This window comes from Varroa destructor, unplaced genomic scaffold (genome assembly GCF_002443255.2).
Source record: "Varroa destructor unplaced genomic scaffold, Vdes_3.0 BEIS01000004.1, whole genome shotgun sequence".
In the NCBI taxonomy this organism is placed as follows: domain Eukaryota; kingdom Metazoa; phylum Arthropoda; class Arachnida; order Mesostigmata; family Varroidae; genus Varroa; species Varroa destructor.
Window position 1 is genome coordinate 20,490,074 of NW_019211457.1, and position 18,668 is coordinate 20,508,741.

Consider the following 18,668-nt stretch of genomic DNA (forward strand, 5'->3'; position numbering starts at 1 on the left):
ACTAGAGAGTCGGGCAGCTGAACGCTGCCGGCTTAGTTGTCGACCGACAACGGTGATGGAAGGGGACCACAGTCAAAATCCGGCGGGTACGTAAGCAGAGCAAAAGATAGATACGCCACGCTGCTGCTGACGGCGAAACGGCCAACTGGCGGCGGCAACAATAGCACTGCCTTATTCCATGACGTGATGTGGAAGTCTGCAAAGTGTAGACGCGCTATTGAGTCAAAACAGATATCGTCTGATGGAATAGAGGCGATGATACTGCCACCAGCATTTACGTTGTTGGTTCTCGAATAATCACTTGTGTGAGTCAGCTAGCACGGGCTTAGCAGTTTAAAATTAGCGAAAAGTATACCTTAATACTCTTCTTTAGTGGTGGTGATAGTCGTAGTAATCGGGGCAGTAACCAGGGGGTAACGTATCCGCTTACTGGTCGTTAATGGAGCACAAAGCAACACTGCCCACTTCGATCTTCGCCTTTGGCTCAACTTCGTCCTCGAATTAGATCTGCTTCGGATAAGAACAGCGGATTTGTGGGCAACTTTTTCAATAATTGTAGAAAGTACTTATCGCTATATGTACTGCGTATTAGTCGGTCAGCCAGTGGGTGGAAGAAGTTGATCAAGATCGCCCAGACCGTATTTACGCATCGTCAATATCAATCTATAGAATGATCAAGAATGATCATTGACTATTTACCGTATCATAAGGAAAAGTTGGATCTGCTGTTTAGAGAAGGCCAGAATTTTTCGTATATAGGCCTCGGCATTAACCTTATTCTTCGATAACCATAGACCTACATGTATATAAGATTACATATATGTGTAATATGTGCTTACATAAAACCACTTATAGTATATCATGATGTTCCGGTCGGTTTCTTATTGAACAAAGAGCTTAATTAATACAGTGTTTATTACCATCTATGAGTTTCGACTGTTGTTTTAAACGAAGAAGGACAAGAATAAAGGATAGAATGACATATTCAATTACTTGTTAATATTGTGACGGCTACTGAAACTTGTTCGCTGAGCGCCCACAAAAACTGCAGCAAACTCTGATGTCAGAGTTGTCAATGCTGGTGATCTGTACATTGATAGGAGCGATGTTAGTAATTTAATATATAAAAAAAGGAAATATATTATTTAATATTACCTTTCTGTGAACTACGCCGATTCAAGGTACATGGGAGTACATATTCATCGTTGAAAGAAAGCATCGAACAGTTACACCTGTGTGCTCCTTTTACAAAAAGTTGTGTTTTCCATCAGGCAGAAAACTAAGTTTCGATGCTGAAGCGCTGAGAAAGATCAGAAGGTCAGCTTGAAAGCAGCCTAAGCTGTTATATGCGCTTTTAATAAATCGTAAGTAAATGTTACTTTCATAGTTCTGTATTTAATTAAATAAAGTTTAACTACTCAAAACTGTATTGCAAGAAATAACCTAAAGCGTAGTAAAACTGCTAATGATTAGTAACGCATATTTAATATATACAGATTAAACTAAACAAATGCACTATTATATTTGTTCTTGCTATAGACTTCCTGATGAGACACCAACGTAGGGCGAAGATTTCGCAGTTGTGTGCGCAGTGTGTGTATTTTGGTCGTGTACGTGTGTATGACGAAGAGTGCATTTCCTATTTGCACTTCCTATTCGGTGGTCTGGAAGCAACGAAGAAACTGCTGCGTCGAATAGAATGCCCCTGCCGTAAGCAGATGTCTTTCGTCTTCCATCACGGACGCAGCTGCATGTCAAGGAGATCAACAACCACACCGTCATCATCCTTCTGATTAGTATCAGCAACAGGAGCATTATCATCGCTCCCTCTCACCAAACCCCCTTCTTATGACCTACGCTCGAATTCATAAACTTTGCCTTTGGCTTCGTGCTGGCTTCTGCTGTTACTACTACCGCCGCCACCGTCGTCTTTTCGGATGTGGCCACGGCTACGCCTGTCTATCCACTGCCTTAGTCTATCCTATTGCTATTCATCGTCGGAGGGCTTCAGTAAAAGCGTGAAAGCGGAGGAGAGATGGGGATAGGGCTAAGCGAAGATGAGAGCTGGCTGGCACCTTGCTCTTGAATATGGTAAGTGTGTAAGGGACTCTACCCGGATTTCTAGTAGACGTGCTAGCTCGGTAGGAAGTAAGTGCCTAGGTAAGATGATCATACTAGAATAACGATGAGGCGGCTACTAAGGGCCTCTAAGGTGTGACACAGGCAATCAGTGATGGCGCATGGATCTAAGCGAACGAAAACGCTGGCTGTTCTCAATAACGCACAAGCTCAAGTACCGCTTTAATTAGGAAAAATTTTCGTATTAAAGTCTGTAATCTGAAACGTTGTTAACAAAAACAAATGAAACGCAACCACGTACCAATCATTTGCCTTTGCCGGCGACCCAGGCTACAGTAACGTCTGGACCAGTTGCGCTTTAACATGACGTTTTTACGATACAAATAGGTAACGCATGCCACAACATTGTAAAATGAACTCTGTTTCGTCGATTCGATTCCTAACGTAATCTTCAAGGTTCTTATTATTGTTAAAAAAAAAAACTGGCGAAGCGGATTCACCTCAGAGGGAAGGGAGATGTCTCCTAAGATCCTACTTTATAGGTGCATCTCTATTACTGCTGCAATTTACGCGGACTTGGTCCGATATATTTCGCGTGCGTATACGTATGTGTATATTTATGTAGAATCGAGATGCGCAAAATAGAACGAAGATGCTGGATTCTTACGTTGAGAATTGGACAGTGAAGCGAAAGCCAACCCCATCGGACTTGAAGAGCAGACTATCACTGGAAAGGAAGTGAGAAATAGAGATGTAGGGACGGATATAGAGAGTGTGATCCGCGGTTTGTCCTAACAAGCTGTTGGACATGATTCCCATATGACAGCGGCGATACTGTAAGACATCAAAGCCACCGACTTTATAGCCTAGCGTCAACCCGGTTCGGGTTGCTAGAACTCACGAAGACCACGTAGGCAGGTATGAAGCGTGCGTTCACCCCAGCCTCCCTTCTTCCCGCGACGCGCACCGTACACTCTCAATGTAGTCGACGATTTTAGTAGGTGACGCGCTGTAGGACATATTGGCCTATACGGGGCAGAGAGTGGGGAAGGCAGAAGTGGAATGCAATGTAATGCGATGAGTGCTGACGAAGTGACGTGATAGATACCTCCAGCTCTACATACTCAGCAGCCTCGTGAGGCGCCTGTCTAAGTTCCATATAGGAAAAGTGTCTATGGTAGGCCAGTGAACGAAGCTTGGATTCAAGAACAGGTGACTACGTATTTATACCCTGCAAAAAAGTCAGAGCAACTATGTTCTATGGAGAAAAGCTGCACTCAATGGCACAGTGAACCACTCTGAGACAATGGCATATGAATGCCAAGATCGCAACACAGTCATAAAGTGTCTTGAGAACATCTCAAGGAACCCACCAATCCTGACAATGAAGAATTATGTTAATCACTCATAGAATTGATAATTAATTTTTATATAAAATCTGAATCATAAAAAGCAATATATATATTCCTTGTAACACCAGCAGATATCTGCGCGTACAGTAAATACGTTATGGCTATTTAAAGAGATAAAAAAACAGAGTTATAAAATTACATCGCGTAAGATATGGCTTTTCCAGTAAATCAATGATACGTTAAAATCCATATCTCTCCTCGTTTAAATGCAAAAGATGTGTTAAAACGAGTAAATATGTAATTTTTAGATTGTTATGTAAGATAAGACATTATTGAGGTTTCGGAAAAACGTTAAGCCAAGTTTTACATTCATTAACACATTTTCCAATATATATTACGTATATACTAAGCTGGCACCAAGCGCAACCTAATTGTCCCCATTTGCAATTTCCGAAAGGCATTATATATCGCTTTTTATTCACTTTCATGTCGCTTAGTGCGACGCAAACATTGACTCAAACGCAAACCGGTCAGTAAGACGTCTAGAAGCGTACAACCCGAAATGTACTTGCAATGGAAGCCGATAAAAGAGTAAGTAACAGGTTACCTCGAACCGTCGCCCCATTTAATTTGCTACACGGTGTGAGTGGACTGGATTCACTTCCTTCATTTTCAAATCGAATGCACAACTACCATGGTTCTTTACTAAATATAAACACACGAGTCGTTTGTGCTCCTCGACATCCTTTAACCTGTAGCCGTTGCAAGATACGCGCTTAAATACCTTTAACCAACTGCACATTCGCTATTTTGAAGCCAGTCTTTCTCAGTACTCAGTTTTATGTTATAACACAGCTAGACGGCGCCTCGACCACTCCACAGCCATTTCGCGAATATGTAAAAATGAGCAGAAGGTGAAAAAGCCCAATCTAGGCTTCCTCCACTGTTTTTTTTGGAAATGTTCGAAAAGCGCCAAAAGCTACCGGGTACAGAAGGCGGACAGAAACAGAGAAAAGCAGTGCGTCAATACGGAGCTAACGAACATCTAGCAAGTGTCGCGTTGTGCCCAAACAAAGAGGCCAGAAAAGACAAAAACAACCCTTAGGTAGCAGATCTAAGATAATGATGGGAACCCTAACAAAGCTTCCAGCCCCTTTTACGTCCAAATCATTACCTTTGCCTTTTTCACAAAAATATTTCTGTGAAAAAAAGACGGTTTACTGTAGCTATGAATTCAGCTATGAATTTAGCAACTATGAAAATTTGTAGACTTTAAATTAGATATGTGATTCTGCAGACATTTTGCTCTTTTTGGCACTGTATGCAGTCCAATCGGAACTTTCAAAAAACATAATGGAATTTCATTATTTAATTAATCTAACACAATAATAACCATAATGATAGAATCGGTATGGCCGTAAGGCTTAAAGTGAGTTTCATAACGATGGACTTTATCTTAAACTGTCGTCAAAATGTAAGTTTACGGTAAGATATTTCTAACGAAATTATTTTTTAAATTTTAGCATTTTATTCTATTTATATCTGGAACCTAAATATATTGTTGAACTTTGGGCTCCGCAATTTTTCTGCATATGTAAAACATATGATTGTAAATCAAAGACTTTTTCTATCGTACAATTCGATTCTCATCAAAATGTAATAATCAATTTCTGCAGTAGTTTATACCGCCTAGCGTATGCCGAGGCAAGTTTCATATAAAACGGTGTTCTAAGTAGATGTAGCATAATTTCGAAAAAAGGAGCTCTTCTTAGAATTTACGCAGACGAGCATGCCTGAAGCCCCTTTTCCAATTCAGTGGTGAGCTACGACTTAGGCCTAGAGACTCTTCATATAAAATCCTAAAAATTAGCTAAGAATGTCCTCGCCTGTTCACCTGTTTCGTTTCTGCTCAAAGCCAAGCTTCCGCTTGGAGATTCGTCTGAGCTAACCTGCGCTGCACGACTTCGTTGCAATCGCGGTCCCAAAGCGGAATCCCTGAAGAACTGACGAGTGGCGCCAATTTCACTATTTAATAGGGCAACAGGAGAAGGGACTTCTCGCGAAGAGTACGTGAACATCAGTATGTGAACCAACCTTCGCATGGCAGGTGACTTCGCATGGGAGAGTGGCAAGAGCCAAGAAAGGTGGCTTGTTCCTGACTTCCTGCTATTCCTACTAGTGTATAGACGACCTGGCACGCTGTGCTAGGTTTCCTGAAATCTTCCATTCTGCTACCCCTGACTGAACGTCCTCTTGGACTGGATGGGCGCGTACTGAGGCACTACCATAAAGAAAACAATGGAAGAAGGCATGAACAACCAGCCGAGGGCAGACTGACTGCTCCGCCGAGAGGCGGCGCACACGCGACGACGGAACCGTCAAATTGGCTTCATTACCAAACGGAGGCAGTGAGGCAGGAGCTACGCGACCGGTCACTAAGAATAAAGCCCGGGCATGGGGCGCTACCAAAGCTAGGGCCATAGTAAGAGCACAGCAAAAGCAGTCTAGCGCCTGCCTTTACATCGTCGACACGCGGATGCGCGGCCGATTCTCGAATAAGGCACGTGCCTAGGACCGAGCCTTGGGTACCGCCTTTTGCTTTCGCCTAAGTTAAATTTCTCCCTTCCTTGCTTGTTTCTGTCGTTGCCCGAATGCCCCATTTCCACACTACCGATGAGCCAAGGCTAAGGGAAAACTCTCACGGTCAGCTCGCCTTGAACCTTAAAGGGGCATAGACCCTATTTGCTAGCCTAAGACCGCCTCGTTTCTACACTCATATATAAAAAACGAAGAACAGTTCGTCCTGGTCTCCCATAGCGCGGTTCTACTTCCAGCTACTGCATGCTCACTAATCCACTTGACATAACGAGCGCGCGTCACTGGACAGTGGAGTCACGCACGTCAGGTTTGTACGATTGTGCGCAGGTACATACGCAGAAAGAAGCTACAAGTGGACAAAGGAGCTCTTGATAAAACAGAAGGTCGGAGGACATCGAGCAGTTGACTGAACCTCGAAAACTCACACGCGGTCGTGGACTGTCAAAGGACACCCAAAGATTTTTAACAATATTGAGTCTATAAATAGGTAATTGAGTTGTCTAAATCAAACTCCCGAACTGTATTAACTGAAATCTAAGCTCACATAAGCGGCAAGAAGCTTGAGTGCGATTAACGACTATGTCATTTAGTCGCCTCTTGCTGCATGTTTATACAGGGATGCACAATTAATAAAAAAATACCCTTTTTCTCGAGTGATAATTGTTTCTATTCGTTGTTCCAGTTAAACAAGTAGTTTTTATTTTTTGATCACAAACACGCAGCTAATAGAAAAAAAAAACTTAATCCCGCATGATAGTATGAAGCAAGGCTTTTAAAGCCACACCGACGCCCTCGCCTTATTTACTGATCTTTCTTAATTTAGACAGCATGTATTCCATATTTAAGCATAGCACGGGCCTCTCAGCACGCAGTCGTATAATCTTCCCTCGTGCACCTGCTTGGCTATACATCGCGTGCAAGAAGGATTTAGTCATGGTTGGATTTGCCTGAGTAGGACGAGAAGCTTGGACCGAGCGGTTTTCCGTCAGAAAATTTTTACAAATGCTGACATCGCATACGAACCACCCCGACGTCAATATCCTGAGGTACGTCCGATACCAGAGATGAGGCGAAACGAGCCTTTGCCCACAATGATCTTTGTCTAGGAAGCTATCGTGCACGTAACAAGCGCTGATGTCCGTTGGTGATCCGTTTTACGTGGGGTGAGTCAGCTCATTGCTATTTTAATGAACAAAAAAAAAGTCGAGAATTACATCTTCGTTTTTTCCTGATAGTATTCTTCTCTCTCTCATTCTCGACGTCTTTTTTTTCACAGCTGTTGACAATGTGCCGAATGGGAGCTAAGATTGGGGAGCCAGAGTAGTATGAGACGCGTCAAGGGACCCGCCCAAAAGTATCGGGGTATTATGCCACATTAACTTCTTGATAGAAAAATTAAACGAATAACAGTTGTTCTCTCAGGATCGTTCAAACGGCTCGCACGGAGCTGTCGCGCGTGCCGTCGATGTCTTTTGAAGAGTGTGATAGGTTAAAGAGTTGAAAGTGCGATGCGCGGCAAGGCCGACCATAACAATCACTAAATGCTATACCAGTTATGCCTTGCACGGTGTACGTAATCCACTACTTATTTTTAAACCTAATGCTATGCGTTTCAAGGTGCTGTAACTAAAGTAATGTACTGGATTCATCTTCGGTGCGATTTTTTAGTGAATTCATTCCCTTCGGGACCCTTCCGGGGGAACCTGGACTCGGCCGTTGATTTAGGCATACGATGTAACTTCGATTGAGGAGATGAGGTAACGTGCGCGAAGAAGTCTCACAATTCTTAAAGTACGACGGCAAATGCTTGGTAATTTTTGCGCTCTTTTGACCCTTTATACGCTGTTGTTCTTATGCCCTGTTCTGTCTCGGCTTTCTCACAATTCTTTCACATTATCCTTTTTCAGCTAGTACGAAAAAGGTGAGAAAACGTCAAGAGGTGGAACGGCATTAAGTGTAAAACCTGAATGGACGACGTTGTGAGAGACATGAGGGTCTTTGGGGAGTTGTAGAAGTTAACCTTATCCAGTTCCGATCTGAGCCTGCAGTGTCTCAAGGGAAAAGTACATCAGAAAGTGATTGAAAGCAAATTGTCGGCTCTTGTCTATTTTATACCGTTCCGCGTGAGACCGATCATGTAGACAGGATGTAAAATGAGGTGCCTATGCAAACCACGTATAAAAGTAATTTGCATAAAAAACTTCTGTGATCAAGGCATAATCCGATGTACCTTGCGTCAGCCTTAGAATAAGTTGGCTAATCTTAGCCAAGTAAATAAAACTTTAATAATAATTGAAGTAATATTAACCATACTGCAACAAAGAGTAGAAAGAATATTTCAAAGGAGTTATTAAGTCGTCTCTACCAGCCTTAAGAGGTCTGATCTATTGCGTAGTGTTCTGAAGAGTGAGATTCAAAATCTCATATAAATGTTACCTTTTACTATATTATTCGTCTATAAGACGAAATCTTAGGCTTTTCATAAACTTCCATTTTTAGTGAAGCAGCCTCAGGCTGGGCAACGTACTATGCTTATTCACTATGTTTTACCGTAATGAACGAATAGAAAATGGACAATCAAAGAGTAGTTTGAATACCCTAAGCCAACGTTAAAGCTGGCCGAATATGATTGATTTACAAACAGGTAGACTAGTACGTAGTAATTCGTTATCGATAAACAAGAAAGAAGTTTACATAAAAAATCTCGCGGCCAACTACTTCACTTGGTTTTTTGGAGAAAAACTGTTTGTCAGGAAATCACTTACAAATAGTACACTCAAGCTTAGATGGTGCTGCGCTTTACGCAACACTAGATCCACAATATTTAATCAAGAGGTTCTAGCACTGAGCAAGACCCAAATCGAGTACCAGCGTTTCCAAAGGTCTTCAGTGAAGTATCTTACGTACACCATTAGCTCGAGATAATCGGAAATAAATATGAGACAAACTAAGATGGCTATAGCTGTATCTGTATTTACTGTTTCTACACTTATTAAAAACCACAGTATTATTTATTGTCGATATAAAGCTTATCTAAGAATACAATTTTTTACATGTTTGTTACACCCACCTTCGGTGGCCTTTCTCTTTCTCAAGTACGGACGCTATAAGGCATGTCGTACAAGAAAGCAGTAGAGTATCGTCTTGCTGAATGAAGTGTGCTCCGCCTGTTTGGCGCAATAGCCCCGGGCCATAGCGGTCATATGCAGATTATGGCGCTACAAATGCCGATCGCGCTCAGTCATGCACGAGGTCTTTTCGCACCCTAGTGCAGCGGACGAAGGACCGTATTGAGTCGACCTAGGACTCACTACAACAAATACGCCAGCCTAAACGACTTACACTCAGTACATACGGGTATATGCAATTCAGCATAAACAACACTAATAGATATCCTATAGGATCAATGAAAATTAGTAGGAATTCTACAACAATGCGTTAACTAGAGCTATTCGTGGACTCCAGTTGGCGTATAGGCAACGCGATAATGTGTACCATATGTATGTCCTTCCTTTGATTTCCTTTGATTCCTCTTCCTTTGATTGATATTATGAATTCAAAAGCGTTTTTCGTCTTAGTCTGTGTCAAAGCCTCAGCAAAGGTGAGGTTCAACTTCTGACGAAAATTGGCCATTCTAGTACTAAACTGTATATTGTGAGAAAAAAAATTGCATCTGACAAGACAACGAGGTACATGTTTTCTTGCTGTAACATCATTCGTTTTGCACTGCTCGTATGTGACCAAATGCATTAAGCATTTTAAAAGCTTCCTATTAGACGCCACCTCGTGTCGCCATCTTGAAATAGCATTTGACATAAGCTACATTTTCATCTTGATGATATTAGATCAAATTGTTGCTCAGCAATAAAATATTTTTGTTACAGTTAGTATAATAAACAAAATTCATATGCAGACGATTTTTGCGTGTAGCATGAACATTGATTGGCTTAACCTTATCTAGTACATGTGTGCATACCGCAAGCATACTCGAAATGGGCACCAGCTAAACCTGCGGAAAGTACATATCAGAAAGACTTTTGCCGGTAGGTCCCTGTAAGGACAGAGCAAGTTGGACCGTAGAGTAGGAACTCTATGAGGGGCGAGATACTTTCTTGCAGCGTTCCTGAGACAAACTCCTAATAGCTTCCTGCGACATGCAGCCGTCTGCTCTATCGACTTCGTTCTACTTTTCAAAGAGGCAAAGAAAAAGCAGTGAAGACGACGATGGTGATGGTGAAGCAATCATTTCTGGTGGTTGTTTGTTGCCTTCCTCCTTCGACTTTCTTCTTTTGACTGGCTTCTTCTGGTGGTAAACAAAACTCACTAAAGAGCTCTCAAACTTCAACAGACGCTCGCGAATTATTTGCAGCTTCTGGGCAGAGTTCGGCAGCTGTTTATGAATAGGTTAAGGTAAGAGTTGCTCAGCCCTTAACGCGACTACAAATGTATCCAGTCTCGAAATTACCTTAACATGTTATACATTGGCCAGCGTTTTATAGTCTAAGCTATGCTTTTTACATCGGTATCATTATAACTTTTATGCGAGAAGCTTATGTTGCCGACTTCATTGAACCTTTTATTATATCTTGGGTAAGATAATAAACCCGCAAAGGAATAAAGAAAATTGTGCTTTTAAACCAGAACAAACTTTTTGTACTGTCTTTAATTGTACTTCTTGAAATACATATTGTGTTACATTCTTTCCAGTCTAATATTCTAAAAACTTAAGCGGGAGACTTTGCCAAACTCTTCATTTAACCTCAATCCAAAGGCATTCAGTTTTCACGATCGCTCCTTTCAGAGTCCTTCTAGTTTAAATTTATCCAGTTTACTGTTTTAGGAGCATGATTTTTCTTGGTAAAATACAACATCAAGTACATTGACGCACTGGGTATACTAGATGGAACTAAAAAAACTTGTCGTTTCAGAGTCTGAGACTATACTAGGTAAAGTTCTCAAGTCTAGTTGTTTTGTTGCTTCACTAGATAAAGTCTGCACTTTATTCAGTGGTGTAGTGACGATCATTACTTACCTGCCATGTATAATCTACAGTACAAGCGTGTATGTTTTTTTAGGACATCCTAATACTTTATAGAACCAACCTATGACCACAACTTAATTAATATTTATTACGATATGGAGTAAATATATTCCGACTTCCATTGCCATAAAAGTTGCTGTGATTATTTCACAAACAACAAAAATATAAAATAAAGGCATTAGTGGCAAGCGAAATAAGGCAGACAGATACTTCTTAAGCAATAGTGATAGAATACCTTTATTAAATCTGGCATTACTAAAGTAGCTGAGAGTGCTTCCCTCACGAAATAGGTACCGTTGATTGAGTTGGAATGGTCATTGTCGTTCTGCAATGAAGCTAGGGAGGTCGACCAAATAGAAGCTACTAAACTGTCGTCGTAAAGCTAGTGAGCTAAACCGAGAAACGGGGCGATGTCAAGGAAGAACCCAGAGAGCCAAAAGGGAGTGATCACAGTTCCACTTATGAGAACACGAGGGAAATAGGGAGTTAGGCCTAGAGTTTGGCCGACATCAGGAAAAAAGCAAAAGCAAGAAGAGCGACCGCGTAGAGACCATTTAGGATGACAAGCTCATTAAGTGGAACTTCCTCTAGCGCTTTTCTAGCAGTAGATCGGTTGCTTAGATGACGCTTAGCAAGTCGACAAAAAGAGAGCAGATTGTGGGCAGCTACCTCCCTCTCGAGCAGTGCAGACAATAACTTGTTTAACAGAGTGTGTGTGCGCGTATTTCCCAAGCGAGCACCCGTGTAGATAGGGATGGACTGCGGACACAGGACCCAAACCATTGCTAAGCGGTCATCGACCATTGTTGCTGCCAGATAAAATGCACCTAGTCAGTGAGGACACATCGGTCAGTGACCTCCCAATGGTGGCATGAAAAGCTACTGCTCAACTGAACTACATGTATGAAATCGACTTAAACGGTGCTCCATAAACTTGGTAACAACCAATCTAAGGCAGCTCCTAGTCTTGCCCTCTAGCCTACCCTCTAAAGTGTTTGCATAGAATGTGAGAAGTTGTTTCGGAGGATCTCAACATAAATATGTACGCCATGGTTTATTCACACGGGAAGTTAATAACCATAACGTACATGTATTAGGTTAATAAAAAAAAGTTGACGCATCTTTCAAGAACTTCTTTTTACTTAATGTTTACTCATAGGGTTCGAAAGCACTTTTCCTGATCTATCAGCGTGCTGCAACGGTATTGTGTTGTAAGTGCAATTTTAACTCGAAAAAGTTCTAAAGAGATCGATGTTCTAGGTAAAAGAAGTGAAGTTTCGACACTTTCTATTCGATCCATTTCGTAGAAAACAAACCGGTGCCAAAATAGCCCAAAACATTTACCTCGTGTGTCGCTAAAACCACTGCTTGGAGCGCTTTGCCAAGTTTGAAGACAGTATCCGGGACATAGGAAATGGTCCCTACCGTCTGAAGGGGTTCTTGAAGTAAAGCGGTCAATAGGAGACTCGGAGATTGGTCGAAAAAATGGCCGTTGCAATCACACTATCGTCATTAACCGCCTCAAGTCTCCTGGGTTTATACCAAAACTTAGAACTTCAATATTCCACGAACTCTCTGGACCCAACAGGAAAGGAAATTACGGCTTAGCGATGTATCCCAACATCTCGTTCGGTATCGTATGTTACGCGGTTGTAATTATCTATTTTTGCACAAAATTGTAGCAATAAGAAGTAGTATCTATATGTCAACATTAACCAGAAACCGACGTTAATGACTCCAAAAGAAAAGCCGAGGCCGAGGATCCAGAGAGATCTTCACCAAAAAAAAAAATTATGTTTGCGTATAGTTAGACTGCGAGGGTCTGCTTCACTGGGAGTTGCCTCCTACAAACCAGACAGTTAATCGACACGTTTAGTCGGCCCAATTGCATCGAGTCAACGAGGCTATTCAAGAAAAACGACTTGACAAATTAAGTAAGATGACCCTGCTCCATACGGCACATGTCGTCAAATTGTCTTTTTGCACTCCGAATTGATGGTTTTGCCACACTTTGTGAACCTTGCATCGACGGATTTTCATTCCTTCGGTTCACTGGGAAATCTTCGTGCCCTCACCTTCGACATGGATCAACAACTCAAGTGATTGGAAGACTTCTTTGAGACAAAATTCGCTACCCTTTGGCGAGGCGGCATACATCATTTGGTAGAAGGATGAGAGAAAGTTCTGAACAATGATGGAGGAAATGAATTATTATTATGACAAGAACAAAAAGGGCAGTGTTTTCTGTCTAGTAAAAGAAACGCAGGAAACAACATTTTCTTTGCATCCAAACATAGGCGAAAACCCTCGAAATAATCCAACAGTTCGGATCTCTCCAGATAGAAGCACTAAGCTATATATATATATATATATATATATATATATATATATATATATATATATATATATCGTTTTAATTTGTTTTTTAATTCTTGACATGCAACTCAGCTGATTTAGATATCAGCCTAATGTCACTTCATTCCTTTGCCAATTATTTTATTATTAATGATAAACATGGTCCATCGGATCCGCTATCAATGAGGCAGACTGAAAGCTGCACGGCTAGACACTTTGCTTGAGGGGCAAGTAATATCTGCACGAGACAGGCTAACTCCGAATAGGGGCTAAAGCGCTAAATGACATGTGGCAACGGCATTTTACATGACGACAATGCATAAGTAGGTCACTGTCTTCAGTGACTTTCTCTAAGGAGGACATCTGTCTATGAGTTACTATCAAGCAGCGCGTAGTCCAAGGAGTGATTCGCGGTAACGCACTCCTTCAGAAGTGCGCAATTCGATTAACACTTTTGAACTTCTCGATGTTCTACACTTATTTCAATAAGACAACTAGTCGAATTAAAGTGAAACTAGCTCTTCGCAAAATTTGAAATATCAAAAGTTAATAGACTTTTTTTTGCGGTAGGCAAAGTATTCTTTGTTGTCCTGCTGTTCGAAGGAGTTAGTTTTGGATTAAGTTGAATGCGATATTTTTTTTAAACAGCCTAGATACTTTTTGTTTATTTCGCTCGTGTACGAGATAATCTTTATCTAGCAGTAAAACCAACCAAAGGGCCTTTCAATTGCGTAAGACCACTTATTAGAGCCATTTAAAGACTGTAAACTATTTTGCGGCGCGAAGCCGCTTCACCCATATACCAGTAGTAATACGATTGTAGTAGAAACGGTTATATATATAATATAATATTAATTTAATCCTTCTCAATCTGCGTTTTCTACCATGAGTTAATGACGTCACCTGTAAGATTTATAGATATGCCACTATAGAGCGAGCTAGTTAGCGAGTCACTTAGTTTTTGGCCACGCCCACTGCATGATGCCTCGTGGCTCCACTAGCTCATCCATTGACCCCTAGTCAGTTGTGGAGAACGCGTAGTACGGACTCAACACGTAGGATTGCTCGCGTTGGTCCGTAGCGCCGGTGGTCGTGGGGTTGGCAGTTCGTCCCCTCCCTTACTACAATAGGAGCAGGGCAAGTCATTTCCATATCTATCGACGAGCTGCTGCCAATAGTAAGCGGGGGTAAGCAGAAAAGGTAACCAACGATTCGTTCTCGTAGCGCAGCACCGGACACCCTACAGAAGCAGTACTACCAGATATCCATCTAATGGCAGCGAATACTGAGCTAGGATAAAAGGAGGTAGTAAGCTGCCAAAGTTAGCTCGGACATAGGTTGGTACAGTAGCAGCAAAGAAAGGACGTTGGGTAGGTCTACGGCCACTAAACAGTACTGAGTGAGCGAATGAGCTAGGAAATGTCTCGAGAGTGTTGAGTAGACCGATACAACTACTCAGGACTAGAGATATCAAGAAAGGCAAGTTGGTAGAGTCTACTCTCGAGTAAAAGGAGGGAAAGGGCGGAAGCTGCTAGTCGCAGTGATGGCGGTAGTAGTCCTGCAATAGCTACCGTTGCTGCTAGTCTATGAGGTGCTATACTGGTGGAGCTTTAGTAGAAGTGGTAGTGATACACTCTTTTTCGTCTTTCTCCGTCAGAAGAGCGGCGGCGACCGTGGTGGTAAAGAGGCATCGGTTGTGACGAAGTCGACGATGACGACCATCAGCCCACGTCGGAGATTAAATACGAAAGAGGACAAGCGAGTACTGATTGGCTCGCCAAACCTCGCTATCCGCGTATTTAGATAAACGCTGTGCTGTACCTTTCATCCCACACTTACGCTTTTTTTCGGACAGAGAGAGAGTTTTCTAGTAAGAGTGTCACAAGAATTGGCACCACCAGTACTGTGGCTAAATTGTACGGAAGTTAATGGCCGGCAAATAGATCTCTGTGAGGGCAAACAGACGTATCAGTAAAACAGCGGGTGCTAAAGAATAAGAGTATCTGAGGTAAAGGGCAGAAGCGGAGTCTAACGAAGCTATCAAATGGAACGAATAGGAAATGACAGCTGCTCCAGCACAATGGCAGTAGATAGTTGGGATACATACTTAGGTATAAGTGAGTGAATAAGTCTGATTCTATCATACTCGTATGTTTATTCTCAGCAGTAATCTCCTACCTACATCTATTGTAGAAATTCGTATTGGCTAACAATAGTGCTATCTGGTAACCGCTCAAGATTGTAGCAATGTTATTATTTTATATGCTATCTATTGTAGACCACAGCATATTTTCAATGCTAATTATACATGCAACACATGTACGGTGTTCTAAAACGGTCTGCCTAGAGTCGCTTCTACTTTAAATCCACAATTGTTTTGTCTCTTGATCTGTTCTGGTATACTGCTCAACTCCAGGCGTTTGACAAAGCTACAGATTTCTACTGGTGTAGCTAAGGTACTGGAATATGACCTTGCAGGATCCATGACAAACTAAAAATGCATTTCCATGAATGTCTAAATGAATTGTAGCAAACTTTAAACAGAATAAGTGTCATAGTATTGAAAATTAATTTGCGTTAGCGGTATAGTACGCCACTAAGTTACTTATACAATAAGCTCTATGCCACTTAGGAAAACGACCTGTTTACAACTCGACCATTGTTTCATTTCTTTTGGTATCTTAATGTTTTGCTTTTTTTTTTTAGCTTTAAGAAGTAGCTTAACTCGTGTCAAAAGCAAGTTCTGTTTTAAAGATCGCTTGAAGCAAAGTTGACGACTGGAGTCTCGAATCATTTAGCTTTTTCTCTTGAAGAAACATATATAAATCCTAGCATATTTATCTTTACTTTTTCAGAAATATATTTGAGACTGATAAAAGTCCCGTGGTTAACAATATAGCCATCTATGTTGCGGTTGAAGGGACTTTAAAAAGGTTGAGTTATTTTTCCCTCCAGCTCTCTTCCCGCTATCACCTTTAACTTTGACAATAGATGAACTTTTAACCACAAACTTATTTCTCGGACCATCCCATTCCCTTTTCCCTAACGGAAATATTCGACTTTTCAATTTCTTAGTAAGAGAAGGCAGTGTATCAAAGATACATCGCCTTAAGAAAGCTATTGCTTTTACGCTAACTTCCCTTGTCAGCTGGGGAAAAACATTCGTATTATCCATTCTGTCATAATATATACATAACCCGCGCGGAAACATTGCATAATGCATAAGCATACATCCTCTATATATAAAATGAGCCTAAGGCTACTTTTAAAATACTCTAGCTCTAATGATTCATAGCAAAAAAAAAACTAAATATTATAAGTGACTGTTAAAGAAAAAAAACAGTGATGAACGACTCTGCCTTCTTTCGAGAGTCTCTACGACGGTGTTTATTGAGCCTATTTTTTTTTGTAAGTTCAGACCTACCCTGTATATACTTTTTGGTTTACAGTTATTATCTATTCTTTGGTTCTCTTCAGAGTGCAATTTCGTTCTTCTTTTAAATACATTTCCCAGAATGCAAAACGAAAGAAGGTATGACTGGAAGGAGGCGGGGAAAGTCATAACATGCTTCCTCGTAATTGCTTGAGTATCCTTTCGATCCAAGAGTCAACGAGTCTCCATTTCGTCCTCACTCGGTTGACATCACGCCGACTGTAGAACTGTGTTCCGTTTCTATTCGGTCTTTTCGCGCACAGTTTGATAGCATGAATTTAGTTATGACGGTCTATTGCTTCGTTCCGCTGCCCCCTGTGTACGGTCTTATGTCCCCATTGCACTTTTTTGCTTCTCTTCTTTTCACGCATGGTAGAGGTATAAGACCCAACATTTTTGGTTGTCAATGATTACTGCCACTGTGAGTGAGATACCTTGGATGATTCTTCATTTTATACCACCTTCTTTTTCATACTGAAAGGTCGCCAGCTTTGACGTCGCGTATGCACTTACGTCACTCTATCATATTTCTTACTACCACTTCTCTGTCTTCTCTTCCTGTCCTCGAGTACCATTTTTAGTCCCTTAACAAAATTCGAACCTTTGCATAACGGCGGTGCAGGTCGGCAAAAAGCAGCTGCACGAGAGCTTCTGACTCTTGACGTAGAAGTCGCCCTTCTCTCCACCCTCTCTCCCACGCCTTCCTCAAGTGGGAGCAGGCTTCAATCGACGTAATTGGCCTGACTATTCAGCGTTTGCAATCTCGCATCGAGCGCACACGCAGACACACCGAATTCTGTAGCCTGATGCTGGTCTCGTAGTAGATACATCGAATAGGAAGATAAAAGAGGAAAGACAGAAAAAGAAAGTCTCATTGCCATCATCATACGGAGGTCCGGTATGTCAGGGCGCCCATAGAACAAAATGGGTAACGAAATTGAAGGTGCGACGGTAGACAGTCAATGAACGCCCGCGAAATAGCGTTACGGCAGGCCTAGGGAACAAGGCGAATAGTTGGCTCGACGTCGGGCGGAAAGAGTTTGAAATCGGAGTGCCGCTTGCGGCGGAGCAAGGCGGGGAACGTTGCGCTTCAGCGCACAGCAAGCCTAGCTCACACCCTTTACAAACCTTCAGTGCTTTAGTCCTGCTACCACTATCGCTGCCTCTCGTCAGAAACCAACCCTGCCCAAACCGGTTCTACTCGACCCTGGTCAATTTTACAAATGATAACCCTATTTCTTATATTAACCGCTTCATTCGGCTCGGTTTGACTTGTTAGCTCCATTCGAACGATCCCACCGTTCCATCAGGTACTTACACTATCGGCATTCGACTTGTTACACCGTTACACGCTAGAAAAAGCGGACTGATATGGCAAACCGCTATTATACTAACAAGCTTGTTTAATGGAGAAAATCTGCAACGCCTTTCATATGAAATCAGCGACGGTCTAGCAGATGACAGTATCTTCCTATTCCACGAGCATTTCGATTGGTTATCCTAACAACGTTCACAGTTCAATGGAATAGTGCTGTGACGATATCTTCATCAGTTATTATCATTTATGTACAATTGTTACAGCACACAAAAAAATGTAAACACGGAAAAACAATTAACTATATATATGTCACCGGCATAGCCTCCTCCGCGAAGAGCCTTAGTTTGCGCTCTAGCAACTTCTCGAGTTGTCCAAGAAAGGACTAAAAAGAGAATGCATGGCCGAGGAAAAAGTTGTTGAGGTAAATGGTTCATGCTGGAGAGGTGCTTATCTTCTTAAAGCTATCGGGTCAGTTGACAATGAAGTAAATCT

The 18,668-nt window shown here is 41.7% G+C and overlaps 1 protein-coding gene and 1 long non-coding RNA gene across 12 annotated transcripts in view; one reads left to right on the forward strand and one right to left on the reverse strand.

Moving 5' to 3' along the window:
- The window catches only part of LOC111250514 (agrin-like), a 232,384-nt gene that overhangs the window by 145,370 nt on the left and 68,346 nt on the right, over nt 1-18,668 (reverse strand). The gene's annotated exons all lie outside the window — the stretch shown is intronic.
- Nucleotides 24-10,631, forward strand: LOC147755945 (uncharacterized). The gene is made up of 6 exons (XR_015327562.1): nt 24-1,364; nt 1,540-2,091; nt 6,876-7,192; nt 7,306-7,391; nt 7,698-7,839; nt 7,937-10,631. It is a non-coding gene; the product is annotated as an uncharacterized LOC147755945 (long non-coding RNA).